The sequence below is a fragment of the Hyalella azteca genome, unplaced genomic scaffold (genome assembly GCF_000764305.2).
Source record: "Hyalella azteca isolate HAZT.00-mixed unplaced genomic scaffold, Hazt_2.0.2 contig10624, whole genome shotgun sequence".
Taxonomy (NCBI): Eukaryota; Metazoa; Arthropoda; class Malacostraca; order Amphipoda; family Hyalellidae; genus Hyalella; species Hyalella azteca.
This window is the reverse complement of record NW_025940656.1, coordinates 29,638-54,612: the sequence shown is the minus strand read 5'-3', so window position 1 is coordinate 54,612 and position 24,975 is coordinate 29,638. Positions and strand designations below refer to the sequence as shown.

Here is a 24,975-nt window from a genome sequence, read left to right as displayed (position 1 = left end):
CAAAAACTTTGATAAACTGCAACAGCAAAAACTTTGATAAACTGCAACAGCAAAAACTTTGATAAACTGCAATAGCAAAAACTTTGATAAACTGAAACAGCAAATCAAAAACAAGTTATTAAAAAGAAACCTGATTAACAATCGGAGCGAGTACAAGAAACGAAGGTTGTTAATAAATATTAAGTGGATTCTCACAAAATTAGAGAAGAAAAAATCACAGGGAAATATCTAAAAGTCATTGGAATCATATAATATGCGTTTAAAAATTTTTAAAGACAACTCATCTAAAGAATCCAGTGTCACAGATGTTACACATGTACAATGAATTTCTAATTTTATTATCAAATATGAAAAAAATAGTTTACAATTTAATTTTTAAAATGAAAAAAAAAATTGTAAAATTATTTATTCTGTCAATTGATTCATGCATTGTCTCCAACTTTATGCAAGTGTGCCAAATTTCAGATCGATTGGACAAGTAGAAGTGTGTTAAATAGCGATTATAAGATTTGTGGCAGACACAAACAAACAACAAGAAGTGAAGTTAAAGAGAAGTGTTGTAATAAATAGGCTTAAACGAAGGAATGAAGGCTCTGAGTTTAAAAATGCTTTATCAAGATGAACTCAAAATCTGCTAAAGATTTCTAAATAAAGATATATATATATATAAAATAAACGGCAGATAATAACTGATAAATATCATTTTTCGATGTAGTAATCCAAATTATTGTAGAAAAAGTGAGTCACTTTCCATTTCCCTCTTAAGTGAACAGAAAATTTTGCATTGCAATTACGCTAGTGCTCATACTTATTTATTCATAAAACGTTTCACATTTTAATAAATATGACGCAAAGGTTCGGCTGTTTAAAAAAATAGTTCGGCAATCTAAGAGTTCGACAATTTAAACATTTTTATTTTTCAGTAAAATTTCAGCTGAACCATGAGGAAAATTCATCACTTTCCGTGAATACATGCAGCAGCTAGCAACAGCACCATGGCTGTGGGATCGCAGGCCACATATAGACGATGATTGGCCAGCGATATGCCGCCGAAAACTTCAAACGTATTAAATGGAAACTTAGTCATGTGTTCACGAGACGTACACCTGTGTCTCTAACGAAATATGAGGTTTTGTTAACAAAGACAAGTGTGCGAACTGTTCAATAGAAGCTATAACTACGAACATGTGTCATCTTATCGATCACAGCAAATTTTCTAACGTGAAGAATGAACAAAGACTTGTTTGAACAAAGAAAGTTGTTTGAACAAAGACTTGTTGGAACAAAGACTTATTTGAACAAAGACGATGCAAGTTGAATTTTTGAGGAAGTTTAACTTGAAATTTTCATTAGTGGTTACTAAAAGCGAGAAAGAAAAATGTAATTCAATATATTGTTTTCTCTGAATTTACTTCGAATGTACGAGAATTATTCACAATTTGTTTCGAGAATATTATTTATGAAAGACGACATTGAAGACCATGGAGAGAAAATTCAATGAAAACTTATATAAAATATAAAAAAATTATGTTCGAAGCTGTGAGCGCCTTTTTACCTGCAGTAACATAGACATTAGAAGAGCATGAAAGAGTATGTCAGTGTTGAGGACCAAGCGTTATTTCTAATTTGATGTTTCAGATAAACGAACTTCACAACCATTTTGGAACTTCTTGAATCAATTTTTTGACTCAAAATTTTACTATAAACTCTATTGATGGTCACAGAAAATACTCTTTCTATGAGAGAATGGATGTTTTTTACCTTTCAATATTTTTCTGTTCATATATTACCGTTCACCACACTACTTTGTTGCTCGAGCTCACAAAATTATTACGTATATAATCTTTATGATCACTTTCAGAACGAAAAAAACATATGCGCTGAACAGTATTAAACACATGAACAATTTCAACAGTATTCAACTTAATCATATAGAAAATTATTAAACATTAAAAACGCTGAATTATACTTGCGTCTATTTATTTCATGAAAAGAGAGGCGTACCCATCTCTCTTACAGTTGTAGAATTTACGTTTTGTGTTGTAGATCACTTGTTCTCATCGGACTCTACTTATATCGCATATGTTTCCCTGTTGGATAGCTAATTAATACTCATTTTCAATCTAGCTACTACACGATTCTAGTAAGGTGGCCTCATCTTTTTATTTTTCAATTATTTATGTACATGAGATTAGTTGAGCAGTTTTTGAACGTTTACGCATATATTTATTTAAAAAAAATCAATATTAAAATTTTTTTAATAAAGTCACTTTACTCTAAAAATTGTGTAGAAGTAATTCAGAGACTGGAAGACAACATAGAAAATTAATATTTTAAGAACATTAAAATACCAAACAGTGCGATGAATATTGAAATTTTATTCGTTCTGGATTGATGCGGTGGACACGTGTGTCTGGAGCTCCGAACACTCACAGCTCACTTGCATTACAATGATAGATCAGGCTGGTCGATAATTGTATTGATACACGTGTAATCAATGCATCTGCCACGTTTACTCGATTGTTTTTCGTAAGTTTTACCGAAAATTTCTAATAACATTAATGATTGTCATAAGAAGGCTTTGTCAGTCCAGCAGTAAAATTTCTCTTTTCATCTTAGTAATTTCAGACAAAGACTTTTCAAGACAAAGACTTCACATAGACAAAGATTTCTCAAAGACAAAGACTATACAAAGATAATGATTTTACAAATACAATGACTTTACAAAGACAAAGAATATGAAAATACATAGACTTTTAAAATTGACAATGTCGAGCCCAAAAAGTTACGTTACCAAATTTAAACAAAGCATAAAAATATACAATTTATCCATAGCCTAGCACCGCATTTTAAAATTTGAAAAAAATTTAAGTTTTTCCCAGGCGACAAGTTGATGAGCGTATTTTGTTTACCTGCATTTAAATGCGACTAATGACGAGAAGTGAAAGTTGGATGAAGGTATCAAAAATGCGTTTGACATTGTAGCGGCCATAACCATGAATTTTAAAAATTGTAATTAAAAATTTAAAAAGTTCGGACCTCTTATTGAACTTGTTATTCAACATCGATGAAATATTTTTGAAATTACACCAAACTCTACGATTCAACGGAAACTTGAAGAATTATTCTAACGAGGTAAAATCCTGGATAGCACAGCGAAGAAGCAGGCTCAAGTAATTACTGAATCAGTAATCCACAACACCAGCGAAACTTTGTTAGACCTTGTAGGAGTTTTTGTATGCTGATTAAAATGAGATTTTAGGTTACGGTTTAAACCTGGTTATCGAAAGTCAACCACTAATTATTAAATTTTAGCATTGAAAAAATGTGGCTTAAGTGGAACGTGGTGTGCTTACAAGCATTAATTCCATTTTACCGATATAATCGAATAATTTGTTGTTTTAATGTCGCCATGAAATTTTCATCACTCGCATCCGAATATACGTAGTTCTAGCTTTAAATGGTGCTAGTTCTACTGAATAGATATAAAATGTTATCTAGAAGATTACATTTTGGATGGCTAGTAGCTCATTAATATTATAGATACATGGATATTATTTATCCAGAAAAATGTAAAAGGGCCGTGAGCAGAAATATTTGGGAATTGTAGTTTCGCTCTCAAATTATTGTTCATAATTAGAGTAGTGATCAAAATAACGTCAGTTAATAGATTTATTGACACTGTTCGCAGTTTCGTGTTGATTGGCGTAGGTTGTTTGACGTTTTATTCAGGTTTCCATTATTATTCTGAGATCATTCGAATTATTTTCTCCTATTTATATCTCATTATTGAAGTCTAGGTTGTTTTCAGCTCCAGCTGGAACGGAAGATGCAGCATTGAGGTAGTAAATTATTGAATTATTGTCAGTTCTTGTTTTTTTGTTTCCTATCATTATATTAGATTTCGTTTAATTTTGTTCTAAAAATTTTATCTCTCGAAATTTTTTATCTCTTTTGAAAATTCAGCATTACTCATTACGTTTTCACGTTACCATCACAGTTTTCACTTCTGGTACAACTGTATGACTCTTCGTGGTAGTGAAACTAGATCAGGGGAACACATTTATTTCAGTTAGAGGCCAACACAAGAAGAGCCGTTACTTAGGAAAACAACTACGCGTCGCGGTCACGTCAATGTGTATCTCAGCTTTATGCTTCCTATGATACTACGGTACAACAACGCGATAAGTCGTTACTTCCTTCAGTTTCGTCGCGTCACTGCTTACAGTTACTGATGCTAGTAGTGATGAAGTTGGTTGCTATTCCCTACAGTTCCGGTGCGCCATCACTATTTGCAGTTATTCTGTTCGGTGGTCAAGAGAGGTGTTGGGTCCAAGCCTTTGTTCCTGATGATGGTGAGAGTTTTCTTCACCAGCTCCTCTGACGGCTGCCGGTCGCGCGTGAGCACCCACATAAACTCTGCGGGAGGACATGCCAATTCAATTCATCAAATAAAAATGTCATGTTGATTCATAAATAGTTTTCGAGTGTGGTATATTGATTGAAATTCCCATTCGAGTACGCTTAGAAAGATTATTGCAAATTATTTCTACCCATAATTTTGAATTGATACCAATATGATTGGACAAATTGTGGGAGAAATTGAAGGACATCTGTTTTTAACAAAACCTGAGATTAATATTTATATGTTTGGTAGTTTTTAATATTAATTATACCGGACTGATATCAATTATTTTTAAATTCATCTCTAAACACAGATCCACAATTAAATGAAACCTCTTAATGCAACCAAACAATAAGGCTAACTTATCATCATCACTAAACTCCACTGATAAGACGTTTAAAATGACCACTTTCTAAATAATGAGGCGCTCAAAACTGAATACGAGAACACGTAGAGTTTAGTAGAAACTACAGTTAACTGGCACATAAAATAAAACAAGATTAGTGAGACTTTATAAATCAATGACAGAACAATAATGATAAAGTGAACAATTAAATCAACTCTCATATTAAATAAACCACGATATTAACCCTTTACGCCCTGGCGTGACGAATTCGTCACACCAGGGACTAGCTACTTTTTCCAACAATTTCACGTTTTCTGTCATTGTTTCGAAAAATTCACATGAATAAAAAAAGTCTTAGATTCATTTTTTACATATGTGTACCAAGTTTCAAAGTTATCTGTCAGTAAATAACCGATATATAATTTCCAATTTCCAATGGCAATGTCCAATTTCTGATGGAAATTCTATTTCGGTTATTTACTAACAGATAACTTTGAAACTTGGTACACATATGTAAAAGATAAATCTAAGACTTTTTTGTTCATAGGAATTTTTCGAAAAAAGTGAAAGAAAAGGTGAAATTCTTAGAAAACCTCCAAAAAGGGGGTACTGTAGAAATCTATCTCCTCCTATGATTTTTAAGCTACAACATCGAGACGCATATCATTCGATGCGTAAGGACCATATCTATCGATTGGTCCTTGCTGTTTTTCAAAATTCTGATTTTTGTGGGTGGGGTGGGCATTTTTCGAAAAAAATTATTTCTCCCCCCACCCTTTCGAATTTCCCCTCCCCTTTTTTCAAAATATTTTCAAAACTTTATCGAAATTGAAAAAAAGCTTCGACCAATCTCTAGATCTTTTATTTGCGAATCGAACGGTTTATTACTCATTGCTGTAGCTTAAAAACTCTGGGAGGAAATAGGTTTGCAGTGACAATAAGTGTGAATGTTCAGTAGAGCGCGATAAAGTCCCGAGCGCCTCGAAATAGGCATTCAAGGTGACATGGATGCAAGACTAGACATTACTGGAGCCGAAATTCAGTCAAGGATAGTGGGAACGACTGCATGAGCACCATCCCACACGACAGCAGCCGGGTAACTAAAGATCAGCGTCTTCAGGTTGCATCTTTATGTGCCCAACCAGTAATTTTCGCCTATATTAAATGTGAAAGAACTCCCCCACCCCTAGCACTTTCACGAACTGTCGTCAAGGCATAAATCAACGTGCAGAGATGATTTTGGTACCATTGGATAGGTCAGAATGTCAGCTTCGAAGTGAGACTTAAAACCGAAAAAGTGAATTTACGATTTTTGTCCCAGAAATTCAGGGCGTAAAGGGCTAACAGATCGACACCGATTGCTTCATCTTGCACTATTATTTCATTTTTTTACTATTAGGAAACAGGGTTGCCATAAGGTCTTTTTTCCGGACAAATTCCGCGATTTTAGTTTTTTTTCAACTGCGTTGGCCGGCTAAAATTTATGATAAGGGTTCTTCCTAATTAAATAAATAAAAAATTAAATTTTTACAACGGAAACTAGGAATAAACCAGTATATATTGAATTAAAGTCCTTTTATGGCCTTTTTTGTTCGCGGATTTGGTCGTTTTTGAGCCATCCTGTAACCTTGAATCATGAACCACTACGTGCTGGAGAAATACATTTCGTGGTACGCTTATGTACCTCTTTGGAGTCAACGTGTTAATAGAAAAACGTTTTTTAGCGAATGCGAGAACACCTATAATAAAGTGGACTATAATAATATAAAAGGAAGCAAGATGTTATTAGTCTGGCGTTCATTTATGATTGAGTAAAGACGTACGATAACTTAATAAGTTGAGGAAGTTGGTGCAGCTTCAGACGACAGCGTAGGAGTTGTAGTCGGTGTCCAGCACCCAGTAGTTAGAGTCCGTCACTGCGTTGTAGTTGTTGGCAACTGCATACACGCAAATAGTTTAATCAATTATCTAATGTTGGAAAGTTAAAAGTTATTATTTGAACTTGCTTGTTGTGGAGCGCATTGAACCAAGATAAACATAATGGTAATTTAGGCCCAATGCAAAGATTTAGCTTGAGTTAAAAATTTCCATTTTAGAATGATGAACGCAGTGAGAGAATTAACAGCATATGACTGACTGATTGTGAGAATGCATGAAGGAGAGGTTATTGCACGGTCGAATAAACCAGTATATGCCTATGCGAAGTAAAGCTTTGAAATTGGAAAATCTAAAGAATTTAACTGCTAATATATAATTTAAATTGTTATAAATTATTGGGAATAAAGTTCATTTGTTGGGAATAAAGTTCAAGATTATAAACGCATAAAAAGCCATCACACTATAATTATAGGCTGATGTGAGCTCCTAGATACTGACATGGCGTCGGAGAGGAGAAGGCAACTGAGAGCTTCCCTTCCTTGTTGCTAGGGTTGGCGAACTTGGCCTGCCCTACCACGCCGCTGGGCGTCCAGCTAGAAGCTGCGATAAATGAAAACAAATCACAAAGTTAATTAAAAATGAAAACATATTAAAGATACAATGTAAAACAAAAAAAAAATAGCACATGGGAAATAATTTAGGCCATGAACCAAAAATTAAGTTTGAAAATTTAAGCTAATGGAAATAGATAATATTTATAATAAAATAACAATAAAAACGGACGAAAAATNAAACCAGCCTTGACGCACTCGCACTTGAGTAAAATATCAGTGAATTAATTGAGCACTAAGCATTCGGTTCTAAATGTGGAATTGAAATATTTACAGTTTATTATTTTCTGTTTTACATATTGATTCACGTTCCGTCGGTTGTGAGACGTGTTAGAAGAAATAGTCCGGTGAAGTGAAGGAAAAGAAAGCCTAAAAATAAAAAAATCCCTTTTGTGTAGTGAAGCTTCTTGTTTAATTTTAGCTTCCAGTGTGATGAATTAATTCATAATTTGCTGGCTGTTTGGTATTAGCCTCTATAATTTGTAGAACAACATCAAAGCCAATTACTTGCTAGTGTAATTTATCCATCATGTGTGATTGAATATTACATAACAAATTAAGAGTCAGTATTGAATTACAATTATTTTGCTTAAAAGATTCATGCAAAAAATACTTGCTCGACAATTAGGAAACAGTTAGAGGAAGACTTGGGTTACCGAGGTTTATTACCGATTTATTTAAATTTCGAGCTTGACCCATAGGTCAAGCGGAAATGAGCTAATTGTATTATACTTTTTGTATCACCCTTTCTTAAAGGAGAATTCAAATTTAAATGTGAGGCCAATGAGACCTAACTGAATGATTGGGTTTTTTAATTACGAATGATGTGGATCCAATCACCTTAGGGAAAAGAACATAAGCCGATTAACAAATTTGAATTAATATATCAGTAATATTATAAAATAAATAACAGTTTACTTACTTTTTTGGCGTCGAGGTTCGACACCACGGACGGGTTGGGGCAAATTCCAGGGTACACCACTTGCGCATGCGCGGCAATGCTCAGCAAGCACATGATCAACAACACGAACTTCAACATTTCTGATGATATTTCCGCTAATTCAACGACTGTTAATTAAATCAAAACAATTTTCTGAAAAATTAGAGAATGTCATTCATGGAATCTCATGTCAAATGCAATCAATACTAATTGCCATGAATAAATTTCACTTGATCTGATTTATTTCGTTTGTTATTGGCATTGAATTTCAGGCTTATTTGTTACAATTATTATTTAAATTATTACAGATGACGCCCTATACAGACGTCCGTTCTGCACCGGCACTCCAGCATGCATTACCATGGTAGCACGTGACTGTAAATTACGTTAACAGGAGCAATTAATGCTTTAATGATATCATCTCCGAATAAAATTTATGGTGTTATAATAATTCATAACAAATGAAATGCCAGCAATCATCAATCACTTCATTTAAAAAATTTGTAGCGTTCTATTCTCCTCGATTGTATTAACAGAAGTCTTAAAATTATACTGTTTGATTTATAACTAATACTGGATTATGACTACTGAAATATTAAATGTACGCCACGAATATAATGAATATTTTTATTCGAGTCTATTTGGGCTTCAACAAATATCCGGCCAAACTGATCAATAGTGAATGGGAGACTAAATATATAGCGCGGCACCGATTATAAAGCAACTATAGTAATAACTCTGTGCTTTAACAAAATATTTATGGGAGGGTGCTAGTCCTGCCACGCTTGTCTGCATGCATCTAACGACAGTGAGATTAACGTGCATTATGACTCAAGGTTGATGATCAGAAACCATGTCAAATGAAAGCTTTTCCGCGACTTGGCGATTAGGTGGCAGCACAAACTGGCATATCGTGTGAATCATTATGCTTGAACGAAAAAATTTTTTATACGATTTTAAACTGTAAATTTTCAGTTAATGGCACTCGAGTTCACTGAGAGCTGTTGTCGTCACTTGCTCGGACAGACTTTAACTGAAGTACGTTTATCTTCAGTCTGAGGGCCTGCCATTGCTTATATACTAGAGAGTAATGAAACGTTACGTACAGGATGGCACAGCTGGATGGCTTTAATGAGCCAAATATCGATTCTTTAAAAATCGTTGAGTTCATTTGCTTCACGTGTGTCTTTTCTTGTGGTTCTCCCGTATTGTTCGATTCATACACTTAGTACCGGTATATACATTAGAAATTTAGTGGATAAGATGAACTTTTAAGAACCAATCTCGCTTGTAATACCATTATATGTAAGCCAGAAACGATTAATGTTTGGCCAATATCTGTGTGTTTAATTAAATAAGCTGATATTATGATGTTAGCTGTATTTTTCTGCAGTCTACCTGATTAAAGTTAATGGGAAGTTCTTCGTCAATAACTAACTCCTTAGTTAATGGCCCGATATTTCTGAAATTTTGTTCACATGAGTAAAACACTAATACAAACGCTTTCTTCTGAATTCTTGCTTAAATAGGGTAGAAGATGTAAAATTGCAAAAAATAAGAAAAAACGAGGGGCATTAAAGGGTAGAAGAACAGATTTAGAATTTAAATTTCGCAAAAATTTTATTTTGTTCATAGAACATACGTCTATCTACTGTGGAGCACCTTATTTTATTTATTGTTATTATTTTATTGACTTTTAATGCTTTTCGACTCTCCTCCTAAAACACTCTTAATTTTTACTATGAATCAAACCAAAAAAAAAGCGAAATCGAATGGTATTGCTCACAATATTGTAGTTCCAGAATGGAAGGAGTTATTACCTTTTTCTGTTAAAAATTTTATTTTTTCAGAAAAGATAATAAAATGTAGGAGCTTTTTAAACAAAAAGTAAAAAGTGAAAATAATTGCTTGACATTGATACCATTGGCTACTCTTGAAATAAAAATTAATAATGTTTGTTTATTAAAATTAAAACCACTTCGCTGCCTTCACTTTTTACATTGGATCTAAGTATCGATTCTCGGTGCTCGTGTCTTTATAATTAAAGAATCTTCAATAGCTGGAGAATCAAAGAAAGATCATTTAAAGTACAGCAAGTGTTCGCTCTCACCATATTTTGTGTATGAAATCAATACCCGTGTCCCCAAGTCACATTAATAAAATCATTTTTAGAAGAGCTGTCTGCATAATTCTTCATAGAAGAGGACTTGCGAATATGTGAAGGAAAAACGTAGATATTGTATCACTGAATTGGTCTTATATTATGATTCATTTTCATATCGTTAAATAAACATGAACTTTCCTCCGAGTTAGTTCTTGTTATGACCATTAGTATATTGATGATAATTCTATTTTGTTACGCGAACACATGCCAGGACTTGGTTCTGACTATAACAAGCGCATTTCATAATCCAATTTTGTAAAAATTATTATTAGTTCAAACCCTGCAACACTGCGTGGAATTTTTTCTAAATTCGATGCATAATTACTGAGGCGAAAATTAAGTGTGCCTTTTTATTTGAACTAACGTCATATGACTTATACTGATGTACATGCTTTAATGTACTTACATGTATTCGACTGCATTAACAACGAAATTAGTTTTTAGACAGAAGGAGCAAATAATTTTTTGGTTTGGTAAAAATTTTCGGAGTAGTAATGACGCAAGCGTGAACTACGATATCGTGGTTCACGAAAATTTATCTTAATTTATTATGGTTCGCTAAAATGAAAGGATTAATTACCGTTGATATTTTATTATTCAACTATACAGAAAGCCGTAACTTCATTTGAAAACTAAAACTTCCGAACACCTGAGCAGCGATTGTCGCAAAGTATTCACTAGGAAAAAATCGATGGACTTCCGTTTGAAAATCCAACGAATGAATAGGTATTATTTCGCAAGTGTAGTGGAAAATCGATTAATGACGAAGAATTTACGTTCAAGATCAATACTAATTCACCAAAGATCAATACTATTAGTTTATTGTTTGTGGATATTATAGAGTTGGGCGAGATTTGGCACCTGAATAGCTGAAATTTTTTAACATTTTTATGGGCTCATTTTACTATAATTTAGCATAAATTCAAGTAATTAGTTAAAAGTAGCTTATAATAATTAGTTGAAAGTAGCTTATAATAATCTATTGAAGTTTGGAAGACTGACAAAATAGACCTATTACTTTCCTTCTTCAAACCATTTTAAGCAGTTGTTAGGGATTACAATAGGTTCGTTAAATTTGTCATATCCGTTTTGATTCACCACCGATGACTTTGCAAATAAATGTTTACTTATTTGCCATTGCTACGTGATCCACCACAGAGGTTAGTACTTGCATTGTTTATCGTGTGTTAATCTTCGTGTTGATATAATGGTGGCCTTTTTTGTGATATTTAATATTATTATTTATATTAGTTTTATTTATGTGTGTTATATTCATTTGTTAGAGTTCCGGTAATTCAAGTCCTTGATTTGTATTTATTCGTGCTTTTTCAGCGGGGCTCCGAACTTAGGACGTTTTTACGATTTGATAGGCAAGGGCCCGAAAGATCAGTTTTCTTCATCCTTTATTTGCGATCATTGGCCAAGTGTTCTGGGTCAGAGAATGCTTATTTATTTATTGACTAGTCCCCAACACAGTTAATGTGGCAATGAAACCTTCGACTGCACTTGCAAAAAATGTATTTTGATTCTCTATTTTTTTTTTGCGCTCTAAAGTCCTTATAAAAGAGATGAATCATTCGTTTCGTCTTTATTTCAGGCTCAGCTAAGGATTTCTTAAGGAAATTAAGTATTATTCTGAAATTATTTACCTACATTTTGGTAAACGATTTAAAATTTACGTATTCCTCCTTGTTATACATGCTTGCTTTCCTAGGTATACATCACGAATGTCCCATAAAACTGCGGGACTGATGAAATAAAACAAAAAAGTAGCCCACAGAAAGAAGTTTCTGATCGTCAGAAGAAAACATTTTGAAGATATACCAATATACGGAAAAAATATTTTTATTTTACAATTCGTTTATCTTATGCAAAGGAATTTTTCGCACCTGCCCAATGGCAATGTTTAAAAAATGATTGCTAATTCTGGCATATGATTGAAATAATGGCAGAAGTAATACCAACATTATCTGCTAAGATTAATTTTCTTAAAAGTATCAGAGCTTTCTCAAAACTTAAAGTTAGAGATAAACCGAGTTACCGAGCTACTAAGTTCACCCATGAACCTTTCTCAGGTTCGTGGATGAACTTTAATTTCCGCAATTTTACAAAAATTTTACCCCCTGAGAAGTTCACCCTCAGGTGAAATTAAAATTGTAATTATGAAATTCATCCTCAAGCCTTCCCACTTTTAAAACATAATACGACAACAGGAATGAAATTTCAACACTATAAATTACGTAATATTCATGCGTTACAGTGGTGGGATCATGGCAAACTACAGGGAGGGACCGTCCTTTTTAGTTACGAAACGTGGATGATGTTTGGGATGAAAATCTTAATTCCATATTTATGGCAGTTTTATTTACGTTTTAAAAAATTAATTTTACTTTAGATGTTCAAAACGGAGTTAAATGAGTAAGATATGTTAATTGTGGGCATTACCAGGTCTCCTCATATTAGTATCAAATTGTTTGAAAATTTTTAACGTAATTAATAAATATTCATGGGATGCAGGAATAGTGGGATTCAAAATAGCGGAATTCTCAAATCTTATGTACTATTTTCCACAGGCAAAACCAGGTTTTGCCACCAATATTGAAACAATACAACATAATTCTTATTACACTTGTGCCCGAAATTATTCATACCCTTTCAGAAATATAATAAAATTCCAATTTTAATGAACAATAGAGATCATTTACCACTTATTCTTTTAGGAAGGGTTATCATTATTATGTACAACAAATTTAATGCTTTAAAATATGTACATAATAACTTTCGATAGTAATTACTTTGAATTTTGTGAGTAACTAACCGTTCAGAATTGATCGTACCCTCTTATTCCAGATCATTTATCATAATATTTAAGAAGAACTATTAATGAAAATAGTATTAGATACTCAATAATTGTATTTCAAAATTTGGTGTTACTAAGCATTGTAATATTTTCCTCTGCAAAGTTTGAAAATATCATTTTTTCACAATTTAGGAAAAAGCTTAATTTTGCTAAAAAGTTTGAAGGTGGCAAAGAAAAAAGAACTAAGTAATGATCTCGGAAGCAAAATTATAAATTCCCGCAAAGAAGAGATGAGATATAAAGCAATATCTAAGAATTTTGATGTTCCTATACGTATACAATACAGAGCATTATAAAAAATTCAAATCATTTATGACGGTGGATAACCTGGTTGGTCGAAGAAGGAAAGGAAAAATTTCCCGTAGATGTGCTAGAAACATAATATGCTCCATTTGGCAATTATAGGATCACTAGTAAGGAAATTCTATCAAATTTGGATGCTTTTGATATGAAGGTATCAAGACAAACATTGCAAAGAACAATGCTTCGTAACGAACTGAAGGGTTGTCTACCCAGGAAAACTCCTTTGCTAACAAAAAAGCATGTGAAAACGCTTCAGAAGTTTCCTAAAACTCCTGTCGATTCCCAAACCTCATTTTTCTCCAAGATTTTGTGAAGAGATGAGACTAAAATAAAATTATTCGGGCATATGAATGCTGCTTACGCTTTGCGAAAAAAGGGGAGGCTCATATTCCAAAGAAAAAAATCCTCACATGCAGCTACACATGGCCGTGGGAATCTTATCTATTGGGGTTCATTTTCTGCCAGGGGACCTGGAAGTCTGATCAAAGTAATCGGAATCATGTAAAAAGAACAATATTTTGATATTATCAAAAATAACATCAGGCAGGATGCAGAAAGTTTTTTTCTTTGTCCTGATTGGATTCTTCAGTAGGATAATAATTCGAAGCACACATAGAAAATAGTCAAGAAGGGGTTCGATGATTCTCACATCAATGTCATGGAATGGCCTAGTCAAATTCCCCATCTCAATCCAATTGAGAATTTGCGGCGCGTACTGACAATAGAGATGAAAAAGAGACAACCTAAAAATTTGAAAGAATTGGAACAGTATGCCTTGGAAGAGTGGACAAAACTTAGCGTCGATACATGCAGGAACCTTGTTGACATTACCCAAAGCGTTTACATGTTATCACGAGTAGAAAGGCCATGATATTAACTATTGATTTAGGGTACGAATAAATTTGATCGTGAGTCAGTTTCATGTTTCCTTTGAATCTTTTTACAAAACTGAAAAAAATAATGTTTTTTGGTTGCTAAATACATGTTTTATGGTTCATAAATGGTTTACATCTGCTTTAAAGTTTAAGATAATTATTTTTTTGGTTTATTTCCCGTAATTTGTCGAATTGACGTTATTGTATGAATGAATTCGGGCACAAGTGTATACTATCTACGCTCCGCACTTATAATTTTAAAGATACATTCTAGGAGCGTCAAAAATATTTACGTTCAGAAATTAAGAAATTAGTTAACACGTGGGATCTTCGTGCAGACCGATCCGCCATGACTGAGCACGCGCGTATTTTAGCTATGACTAAGCTATTCCACAACAGCAGTCAAACCTCAGTCGCCACTGGCGACTGTATTATAACATAACATAGTGATGTCGGCGCTGAAGTGTAGGCCTGATGTGGCCTGTCGCCGATTCTTTTCCTTTTCGTGCCTTGTTCACAGAAGATCTAANTCTTTGGTGACAGACAATCATGGCAATCTTTGGTGACAGACAATCATGGCAATCTTTGGTGACAGACAATCATGGCAATCTTTGGTGACAGACAATCATGGCAATCTTTGGTGACAGACAATCATGGCAATCTTTGGTGACAGACAATCATGGCAATCTTTGGTGACAGACAATCATGGCAATCTTTGGTGACAGACAATCATGGCAATCTTTGGTGACAGACAATCATGGCAATCTTTGGTGACAGACAATCATGGCAATCTTTGGTGACAGACAATCATGGCAATCTTTGGTGACAGACAATCATGGCAATCTTTGGTGACAGACAATCATGGCAATCTTTGGTGACAGACAATCATGGCAATCTTTGGTGACAGACAATCATGGCAATCTTTGGTGACAGACAATCATGGCAATCTTTGGTGACAGACAATCATGGCAATCTTTGGTGACAGACAATCATGGCAATCTTTGGTGACAGACAATCATGGCAATCTTTGGTGACAGACAATCATGGCAATCGAATCATGGCAATATTTGGTGAGAAACAATCAGGGCAATCTTTGGTGAGAGAGAATTTCAAAACCAAAGATTGCCTCTCACCAAAAATTGCCTCTCACTAGTCTTGTAAACGCTATCCAGCGACTTTAATTGGCGGTACTAAGTCGGATTCCTGCCTTAAACTTACTCTCTTAACCTATGATTAAGATAAACCATAACCCTAAGTGCCATTGTATTCAATTAACCTTGGCGACGTTGAACTTGCCACTTAGCAGTTTAAATTTCTTAAAATTTTACGTTTATCCAATCCATTGCCCACCTAAAGTGCTACTATACCGGGTGTTTAAAAAAAATATATATTCAACTTTTAATGGCTGTAACTCGAAAAGTAATAGAGTTAAAAAAATTTGGAAGGTCAGGATTTGTTCCCTATGTTTTTCTCCATCTCTCCACCAAAAATCAGACCTGTCTCTTATACACATCTAGATGTGTATAAGAGACAGCTTCAGCANTTGGTGAGAGACAATCATGGCAATCTTAGGTGAGAGACAATCATGGCAATCTTTGGTGAGAGACAATCATGGCAATCTTTGATGACAGACAATCATGGCAATATTTGGTGAGAAACAATCAGGGCAATCTTTGGTGAGAGAGAATTTCAAAACCAAATATTGCCTCTCACCAAAAATTGCCTCTCACTAAAGATTGCCATGTTTTTGTCTCACCAAAGATTGTCATGATTGTCTCTCACCAAAGATTGCAATGATTGTGTCTCACCAAAGATACAAAAAATAAAACAACGAAAAGAAAACATGTCAAGACAACGTAATGATTATGCAAAATGATCTTACTAAAACTTTGCGCAAGCACGATTTTAGCACATGTCACTGAAAGTTCTCTCAAACGCTTATAGCTACATCGATCCGTTTGATTTTTGGTGGAGAGACGCAGAAAAACATAGGGAACAAATCCTGACCTTCCAATTTTTTAACTCAATTACTTTTTGAGTTACAGCCATTCAAAGTTTATTATGATATATTATTATTTGAGATATTAATATTCCTTTCTTAGAGTATGTTATTATTTCTAGTATACATCTTGAAGGTCGACTCTTGGACAAGCATCATGCTGTCATTCATGCGTTTTGGAGGAGGCACAACGAGTGAACTAAATTAACGGCTTGAAAAATTTATTTCTGTTTTCGACCTACGAATACATGGCAGCTGCAGCGTCAGAGATGAAAAAAATTATCTGATTTGACGTCCTTTAATCGTTTTAGCCCTTCCTAACTTTGTCAACTGAGGATACTAATAGAGGCTTGCCTCAAGCGTAGGAAAATTCCCTACGCAATATTTGCGTGAATCCAACATGATTTTTAGCAAAAGAGAGTAATTAAATTTACAAGGTAAATGTATCTGATGGGGGCTGCGAAGGAGATTCTGATCATTTATATAAGTACGACTACCGGGGATATAAGCATTGAACCGCTGAGAAGTGACGCGGTCATTGCTGCTTAAGCACTACCAGCGATAAATCTTGAATTACTCTTCAAGATCTACCCGGCCTAAGTTCGCAATTCCGGTGTCCACAAAAAGTTGACCTCTTCTACTTGATCCGACTCTAAAAATCTCAATATTATAATTTGTCAGTCGATAAGTATACAAATTGAATTTTCACGAATTATTTCCTTTATTTCCCTCAAATCTTTCAGCTCCCCAGAAATTGACGATTGAATTTATTATTATCGCTTTCAATGTTAAATTTTTTCATCGTGAAAATCTATTTCGATTCGAAAGAAAAGCTACTGGCGGTAAACTAGCTACGCAAACGCGTTGCATTAAAAATGTAGAGCTCACAAATAAATATTGGAATACTAAACTATCGAACACAAATTGAATCCTACAAACTAAGAAAATTCGAACACAACAAAATTTCACATCCTTCTGCCAAATTATGAACTTTACGTGAATAATTCACCACAACTGCATTATAATTTCATTAGATAAAATTATGTGAAACCAAAGGCCGTCTAAATCTTGACCTCTAAACCATTTTTATTTTGGTTGGGTCTACTCTCTCGTTGGTTGTTTGATTTAGTCCGGTTAAGTCAAATCCAATATTGCGTGACAATTTTGGTGACATTCCCTTATCATTTCTCGAACTATCTCATGTCTTCCGGGCATTTGGATATGATAACGAAATTCATCTTTGTCGTCGCTGTTTATGATCACCGTATTGACTGTTAATATACCATCAGGACCTTTCTGCACATGGAGTCTCTTTGTGAAGTTTTCGTCGAAGCCTCCCTGATAGCATCGTTGACGCTCCGAGTATGAACGCCTTCAAGAACAGACTAGACGAAGCTATGCAGGAGCATATGTTCAGTTTTGAAATGCCTAGCAACTTACGGACCAGGCAATACGTCCAGCAGCTATCTCAATCAATCGTCAGTTATGGATAGATCGTCTTCCAAAGGCCGGATCCCTTGTGAATCAAGTACAAGAATCGGCAACAGGCCATGTGCTTTTTTTCAGTGCCGACACTTCTATTCTAAATATTTCTAATCACGTATAGAATGTAATATGATAGTCAGAAACGTTACAAAAATCCTCCCGCATTCGCGGAATTCGTCCCGCCGCGTCATTCTATGGATCATTCGTTCGTCATTTCGGCTTTCTCAGCTCGAATCAGCTTCAGCAGTGATTATTCCCCGCAGGGCGGGAGAAAGGCAGTTGCGTTCGCGGCGAAAGCACGTGTCACGTGTGTTATTTGTGCTCTCCGAAGAACCGGTGAATTTATTGTCGAAGGATAAGCACTTAAAATAATCATAATTTAAAGTTTGATTCCTTTTAAACACAACTGGCTTTCTCCCTCAGACACAGAGGTTTGCGAGTCTGCTTTGCTGAAATTTTTTATTTACCTACCTTATTTTTATATTTTTCTCTTCTTTGTTTATCTGTAGGTATTAAAAATAAAAATTTTATTTGTTTACTTTTTGTGTTTTGTGCCTTTGGACTGTCAAGCAGTCAAGCTTATTACTGTCAGAACTCAGAAAGATGTTAAGATGAAACAGTTGCCAAGCAAGGGGATGGATGCATCTAATGATAAAGTGCACACTGCACTGCAAAGTGCAAAGTTGGATTTTTATTAGCCTGCAAACCACCAACCAGGCCAAACATAAACCAATTCTGCCCTCAATCTCTAATCTAAGGAGTTGAGGGATATAAAAGAATAGACTAAATAAAAATTATAACACTCATGAACTGGAACATAGGCTAACTTCAAACCACTGTGCACTCAGCCTGTGCCCAGACTGCCAAGAGATGGTGCTGTGCTCATATCAAGACTTCTATTGTGAACCTTACATCCTAGCAACTGTTGTTTATTAGCTACTAGAATCAGGGTGGAATTCTAGAAATGGAGGTTCACTTATAAAAAAGCTTTCCACCCAAGGTGGAATGCTTTCCTTAGATACAGTGCTCTGCCAGGTGACTGACTATAAATGAAAAGGAGGATCAAAAGTGGACAAACTGTTTCAGTTGTATAGTACCTCAGATTTATTATAAAATTGTTTCAATGTCTCTTGTTTGATAGATATTCTCTATTTTTCTTTTATTTAATGGATTTTTTTTTTAAACTTTCCAGGCATTTTGGTTGTAATGATCAAGTTTAAGTTAAGTATTTAGTTAACCAGTACCGTAGTACATATACCATATTTGGGGGCGGGGCTTATGGGCACAACCAATCACAGCTGGAAAGCATCCCCATCAACCAATCACAGCTTGAAAGCATCCCCAGCAACCAATCACAGCTAGAAAGCAGATAACATTACAACTCCATTAACCAATCACAGCTGGAAAGCTGGAAGGGGCTAAAATCACAATCCCATAAACCAATCACAGTTGAAAAGTGATAGGATATGTATAATGTATATAATAAAATGGACTGGAAGTGGAAAGTTCCTGGACTTTCCAACCTTTCAGGTCCTGCTTTCCAATATGCTATGTGTACTGGTTAATTTAATATCCCTCTAGAATTCCACACTGAATTATTATAGTTTTCATTATTCACTGCATCTGCCACTTGCGGTCTTTCAGATTTTCAAATATTTTCTAAATAGTTGGCCAAAGACTAGCAAATATATAAAATGCAACAATTTTAATCCAAATGTGTCTGCAAGATCTTCTGAAGGCATACATTTTGCTGCTGATGCATTGCCAAAGATCTTGTGATATTCATCCACTTTTTGCACCCTGGAACATCTGACAATGCAGGCTGATTGCTCTGACGTGACCGCAACTACGTGATATTCAAGAAAACTTGCAGAAATTGAAAATTTTATAAAATGACACTTTTGCGAAGTGCAAACCACAATTTTTATCAATCAAACAAAACATGATAGAGTCTTAGAGATGCAAGATTTCATACCTACTTAAATTATACCTATGATATTAGAGCTGCATGATTTCATACCTATATATATATATAGCCGCAATATTTTGAAAAAAGTAGGACTTTTCTAGCCCGGTATGGAACCACAGCATTGAATTCATTTCTAGAGAATCTGGAGTAAAATTAATTGGGCATACTAGTTACTAGGTAAGTCAGATTAAGACATTTTTAGCAATTAGATAGTTACCCGGTACCGGGACAGGTTTCTAAGTGCATTAACCCGTCCATTTTGGAACCAGTGGAGAAAAATTGATTCCTAATAAAATTGTATGGTCAAATAAATATATAAGTAGATGTCTAAATTTTATGCACATATTGTACAGGTTCTGGCAATGTTTGGTTCCGCTGTGCCAACTACTCCTTGCTCAGTTAACATTGAAAGATTGTAAGAAGTGGGTGTCAGACAGGAGGGCTTGATATCTTGCAGAGAAAGGTAACTAGTTGGTACTAAAATTATATTATCTATAAGTTAGATGCAGAATTTTATCAATAAAGAAAGTACTTTTACTGCTGTATATGGTATTATGTAATATAATGTTTCTAAAGCCATTAAGATCGTGAAATATTTTGCCCAGTTCCAAGTGTAACTGCTCGGTAGTAGTGTAAGCATTCTGGGCCTATACTTTCAAAAAAAGTTGAGAGATCATAAGTTCAGCAGCCAATCATTGGCGGCCTTTCAAGCAAAATCCACCAATCATAGACAAGAAAATAGAGCGTAAGTACTTATGTTCATTTAGCGAGTTTTGAAAGTATGGCCCCCGTTCATCTCATTTTCCAAGTTGATTACTTAGTGATATAGTTATGCATTGTATTTCAAAAACTTGTTTGAATTAGAAATTATTTATTTAGATCTTAGATCTACTGTTTTTCTGTTATTTATTTGAGAACTACTATGTTAAGAGCTGTAATTTGTAAGCTATCTTTAGAGCTTGTAATATCAGGAAGTAAGTACATTGAAAACTATACAATTTTTCATCCTGAGTCACTTTTTTCTAAATGTATTTTTGGCAGATCATCACTTGAAATAATTGAGATTTCAAGAGAAGAATAGCATGAAGACCAAATTTTTGCTATTGAACCTTTCAAAGAAACAGCAACAGATGAAACCCACTGAGATTCAGATAGCTCAGATGATGCAGCCACTAGCAATTCTGCTTGCCTACCAAGAATGGTCATTGTAGCACCAGTATCACCCTATGTGAAAACAATGGACAGTGGAGTAAGTCAACTGTGGTTGACATGGCCACCATATGCTATGACATATACCTACTTGGCTAGCCTGTGAGATTTAGGTGTGAACTTTGGGCACCTGATAGATCAGATTATATTTTTCTACAATTGAACTCAATCAGTGGATCTAATAGAAAAAGATACCTATTCATGGGCTGGAACACGGATTGGTCCCATAAATAGGATACAATTGGTCCCAGGCCAACATATTATATGTGATAAATATTTCGGCGTTATTGGGTTTCTCAAAAATTTGTGAAAAAAATAATGGCTATTGCAATGAATTTTCAAGAAGATTGTTTAGGAAAAGCAGTATAGCAGGAGGCCCTGAACAAAACAACCAGGGTCTATACTGCACCCTTCTACTTCGATCCTTGAAGTGCAAAACCATCAAACGTGGTAATAAGGGACGGGTGGGGTAAATTGGGACAGTCATCCCACATTTTGTTGGAATGCTGTAGCAGCTAAAATAATCAAAATATCCTAAACTAAAAATAGTGGTGTAAAGTTCAACATTTTCCCTATCTATGTAGCACAAAGTAATTTAAGAAATCTTACATTTACTACCTCTAAAAAATCCCTGAAAAAAGTGTGAAAAGTGAAATTTTGGAAACATACCTCTGCTAAGGTCTAAAAAAAATTTGCCATGTCGAAAAATTTTACTTGCATAAAAGTTGCACACAGGTGTTGGCTTAAAACCATGATTGTCAGAATTCTCATATTTCCTTAAAAAAAATAAAATAAAATGGGGCTATTTCCGCAGGATGGGGTATTAAGGTACATCCCTAAAAATGCATTTACAGTAGAACCTCAATTAGCAAAGGCTCATCCAGTAAATGAAAAAATCAATTGACAACAAAAATTTTGATCATATTACCTTGCTCAGTGAAATAAATTTCCCTTGTCAAAAAATTAATGCATCATTGGTCATCACAAAATTGTGCAGAGAATGTCATAGATAGAATTGTGCACTGGGCAACATAAAATGAAAAGGAATTAACCTAAACTATGATTTATTTCTCCAAAAAAATGATTGTTGTCACAAGAATATTCCTTTCTGTGTGAGGTATGTTTTGTGATCTTTTTTTGTTATAGTGAAATCACTTGACCCAATATAAATGGTGTGAAATTACAAGCCGTCCTGTTAGCTTGCAGATACAGAAAAGTGCTATACGGCTGCTGATATTAAGCTTGCAGTGGACAAGGTCATTGTAAGTGCTCAATGGCATGTTCATGGATATGGCAATAACACATCAATGATATGGTAATGTATGGATATGATAATATCATATCAATATAGGAAAAAACAAGTAAAAATTGCAAAAATGTCATTTATTCTACATCTACAATCATCTACAAAGGAAAAAGAGGACTTCAGATTATTGCTAGTAATAAATGAGAACACTCTGCATGCTTCAAATGTTTTAAGGGGAGCGTCTGGGTTCAAAATTGACAATTTTGGCTTCTACGGTTTTTAGTCTCGTCTTAAAGCTGACATTCTGGCCCATCCAACGGTACCAAAACCATCTATAAACCTTGATTTATGCGTTCATGACAGATCGCGATAGGGCAATGGTTGGTGGAGTTCTTTAACATTTAACATAGCGAGTAAATGTCTCAGTGCACCTTAAATAGCTAGTCTTCACACTCTCCGCTCCAGTAACCCTTCAGCAGTTGTGAGGGATGGTTCTTGCTCTGACATTCCCACTATCCTTGACAGAGATTTAGCTCCAGCATCGTCTGGTCTTGCATCCTTGCAACCGTAAAAGCCGATTTCGAGGCGCCCAGGACTTTGTCAGGCTCTACTGAACAATCACACTTATTGTCACTGGAAAACTATCTCCTACAGTTTTGAAGCTACAGCAATGAGAGACACCGTCAAATGGGGTAAAAAGGGACTGTTTTGAGCGTTTTTTGTTGATAACTTCTTACCATGAAACATTTCAGAAACAAGTTTGGGCTCATTTTAAAGCTCTTTGCAAGGGCTATTGAATAGCATTTCCAAAAAATTTTACATGCTGTACGTGAGGCGCCAGACGCAAAATAAAAGCGTCCCAAATTACCCCTGGAAACGGGGTAATCCGGCCAGCAATGAGACATAAGAAGCACTGTGGAAGCATCAGAAGCAAACAATGTGGGAAATGCACCCTCCAAGCTTGTAAAATGGCAATGTTCCCATTCATTCTGAATGAATGGAATCATTCCATGTTAAAGATTAGATTGTTTTCTAGCATATTTATGTATGATTGGTTTTTCATCATTATTGTACATTATGAATAAGTAAATTACATATTATCCATTATGAATAACCTTGACTTATTTACTACCAGAAAAAGTGTTAATTGAAGAAACATTATGTTAATGCAGAGCAGTTTGCATTGCTGTTGGGGGTTGATTTTCTGCAAAATAATGGTATTGAACTGTGTATTAAGAAATGGCTAATTGTTAAACATTGTACCCTGGCAGGACTGCCGAGATCTATTTAGATGATTTGGGTCATTCTTGTCAGGTAATGTGGGACTCAAGTGTTTTGCCAATTCTGATGTGCATGTTGAACCGAGTAAGGTGGAAGCTGTGCCCTTAAGGGGAGCGTCTACCCCAAAATCTAACTCAGTTATTAACTGACAGATCACTACGAAACTTGATACACGCATGTAAAACAGAAATCTGAACCTTTTTTGTTCATATGAATTTTACCAAAGAAATGAAAGAAAATTTGATATTCTTAGAAAACTGCCAAATAAGGGGGTACTGTAGAAATCTATCTCCTCCAAGGATTTTCATGCTACAACATAAAGACACATATCATTTGATGCATAAATATCATATCTATGAATGCTAGTAGGTATTTTTCTAAATTCTCATTTTTGTAGATGTGCAGGCATTTTTCATAAATTGTTTTGAAATTTTTTTCATTTTACCCCACCACCAACCTCCCCTTTTTGAAAAATAAAATTCAAACTTTAACAAAATTGGACAAACGCTTACTACTGCTTGTAGATATTTTCCCTGCAAATCAATTGATATATGTCTCATTGTTGTAGCTTCAAAACTCTGGGAGAAGATAGGTTTGCCGTTAGAGCAGTTGGAGGTTTTCAGGAGAGTCAATAAACTACCCACTGGCAACGGGCGCGCTATGTAAGGGCATGTAATGTAGCTTAGATACCAAAAGTAAGCTTCATCTTACTTCTAAGTCACTCAGCGGTGCATAGAACGACTGCATGAATACTTTCCATTCATGATAGTTGGGAGGTAACTGAGCTGCAGGTCGACTGAGAGCACATTAATAGTGCCAGCTTGAATTAATGGCCATTGGGTTTTGTGAAGGGGCTCCCCCCCCCTCCACTCTTTTGGGATCTGTCGTGAATGCATAATTTAATGTACAGAGATGGTTCCAGTACTGTTCAATGCGGCAGAATGTAAGCTTTAAGATGAGCATAAAACCAGAAAAGCCAAAACTTTTGAATTTTACAGCAGATGCTCCCCTTAAACTGTCTGTTACCAAATATTGAACCTGACCATCTACTCTTTTATTCTGATGATGCTATTGATCATTCTTTGTCCAATGACATTCAGGCATTTAGTGGGATTGCTGGCCCCAATACTTGACATGTACAAATGACCACTGGAGGCTCGGCTTTGACAATTAAGAAGGGACAGTTTATTGGCACTGTTTTGACCGTAGTTCAGTTACCTAGCAATCAAGCAACCCAGCCAGATGGAATTGATATTGAACAACTTAAAACTGAAGTAAGCATTGCTGTACTCAATTCAGATCAGCAAAGGCAAGTTTTTTCTATGCTGTGTAATTTTGGAAGTGTTTTCAGTGGTGGTGATACTGACATTGGTCTGGCATGTGTCGGAGCATAATAATAAATTA

At 34.9% G+C, this 24,975-nt stretch overlaps 1 long non-coding RNA gene across 1 annotated transcript; it reads right to left on the bottom strand.

The window, feature by feature from the left end:
- Positions 1 to 4,022: 4,022 nt before the first annotated feature.
- On the bottom strand, positions 4,023 to 7,238 carry LOC108670162. Its single transcript, XR_001930706.2, has 3 exons — positions 7,128 to 7,238; positions 6,575 to 6,688; positions 4,023 to 4,419 (listed from the first exon to the last, which is right to left on the bottom strand). It is a non-coding gene; the product is annotated as an uncharacterized LOC108670162 (long non-coding RNA).
- Between the last annotated feature and the right edge of the window lie 17,737 nt (positions 7,239 to 24,975).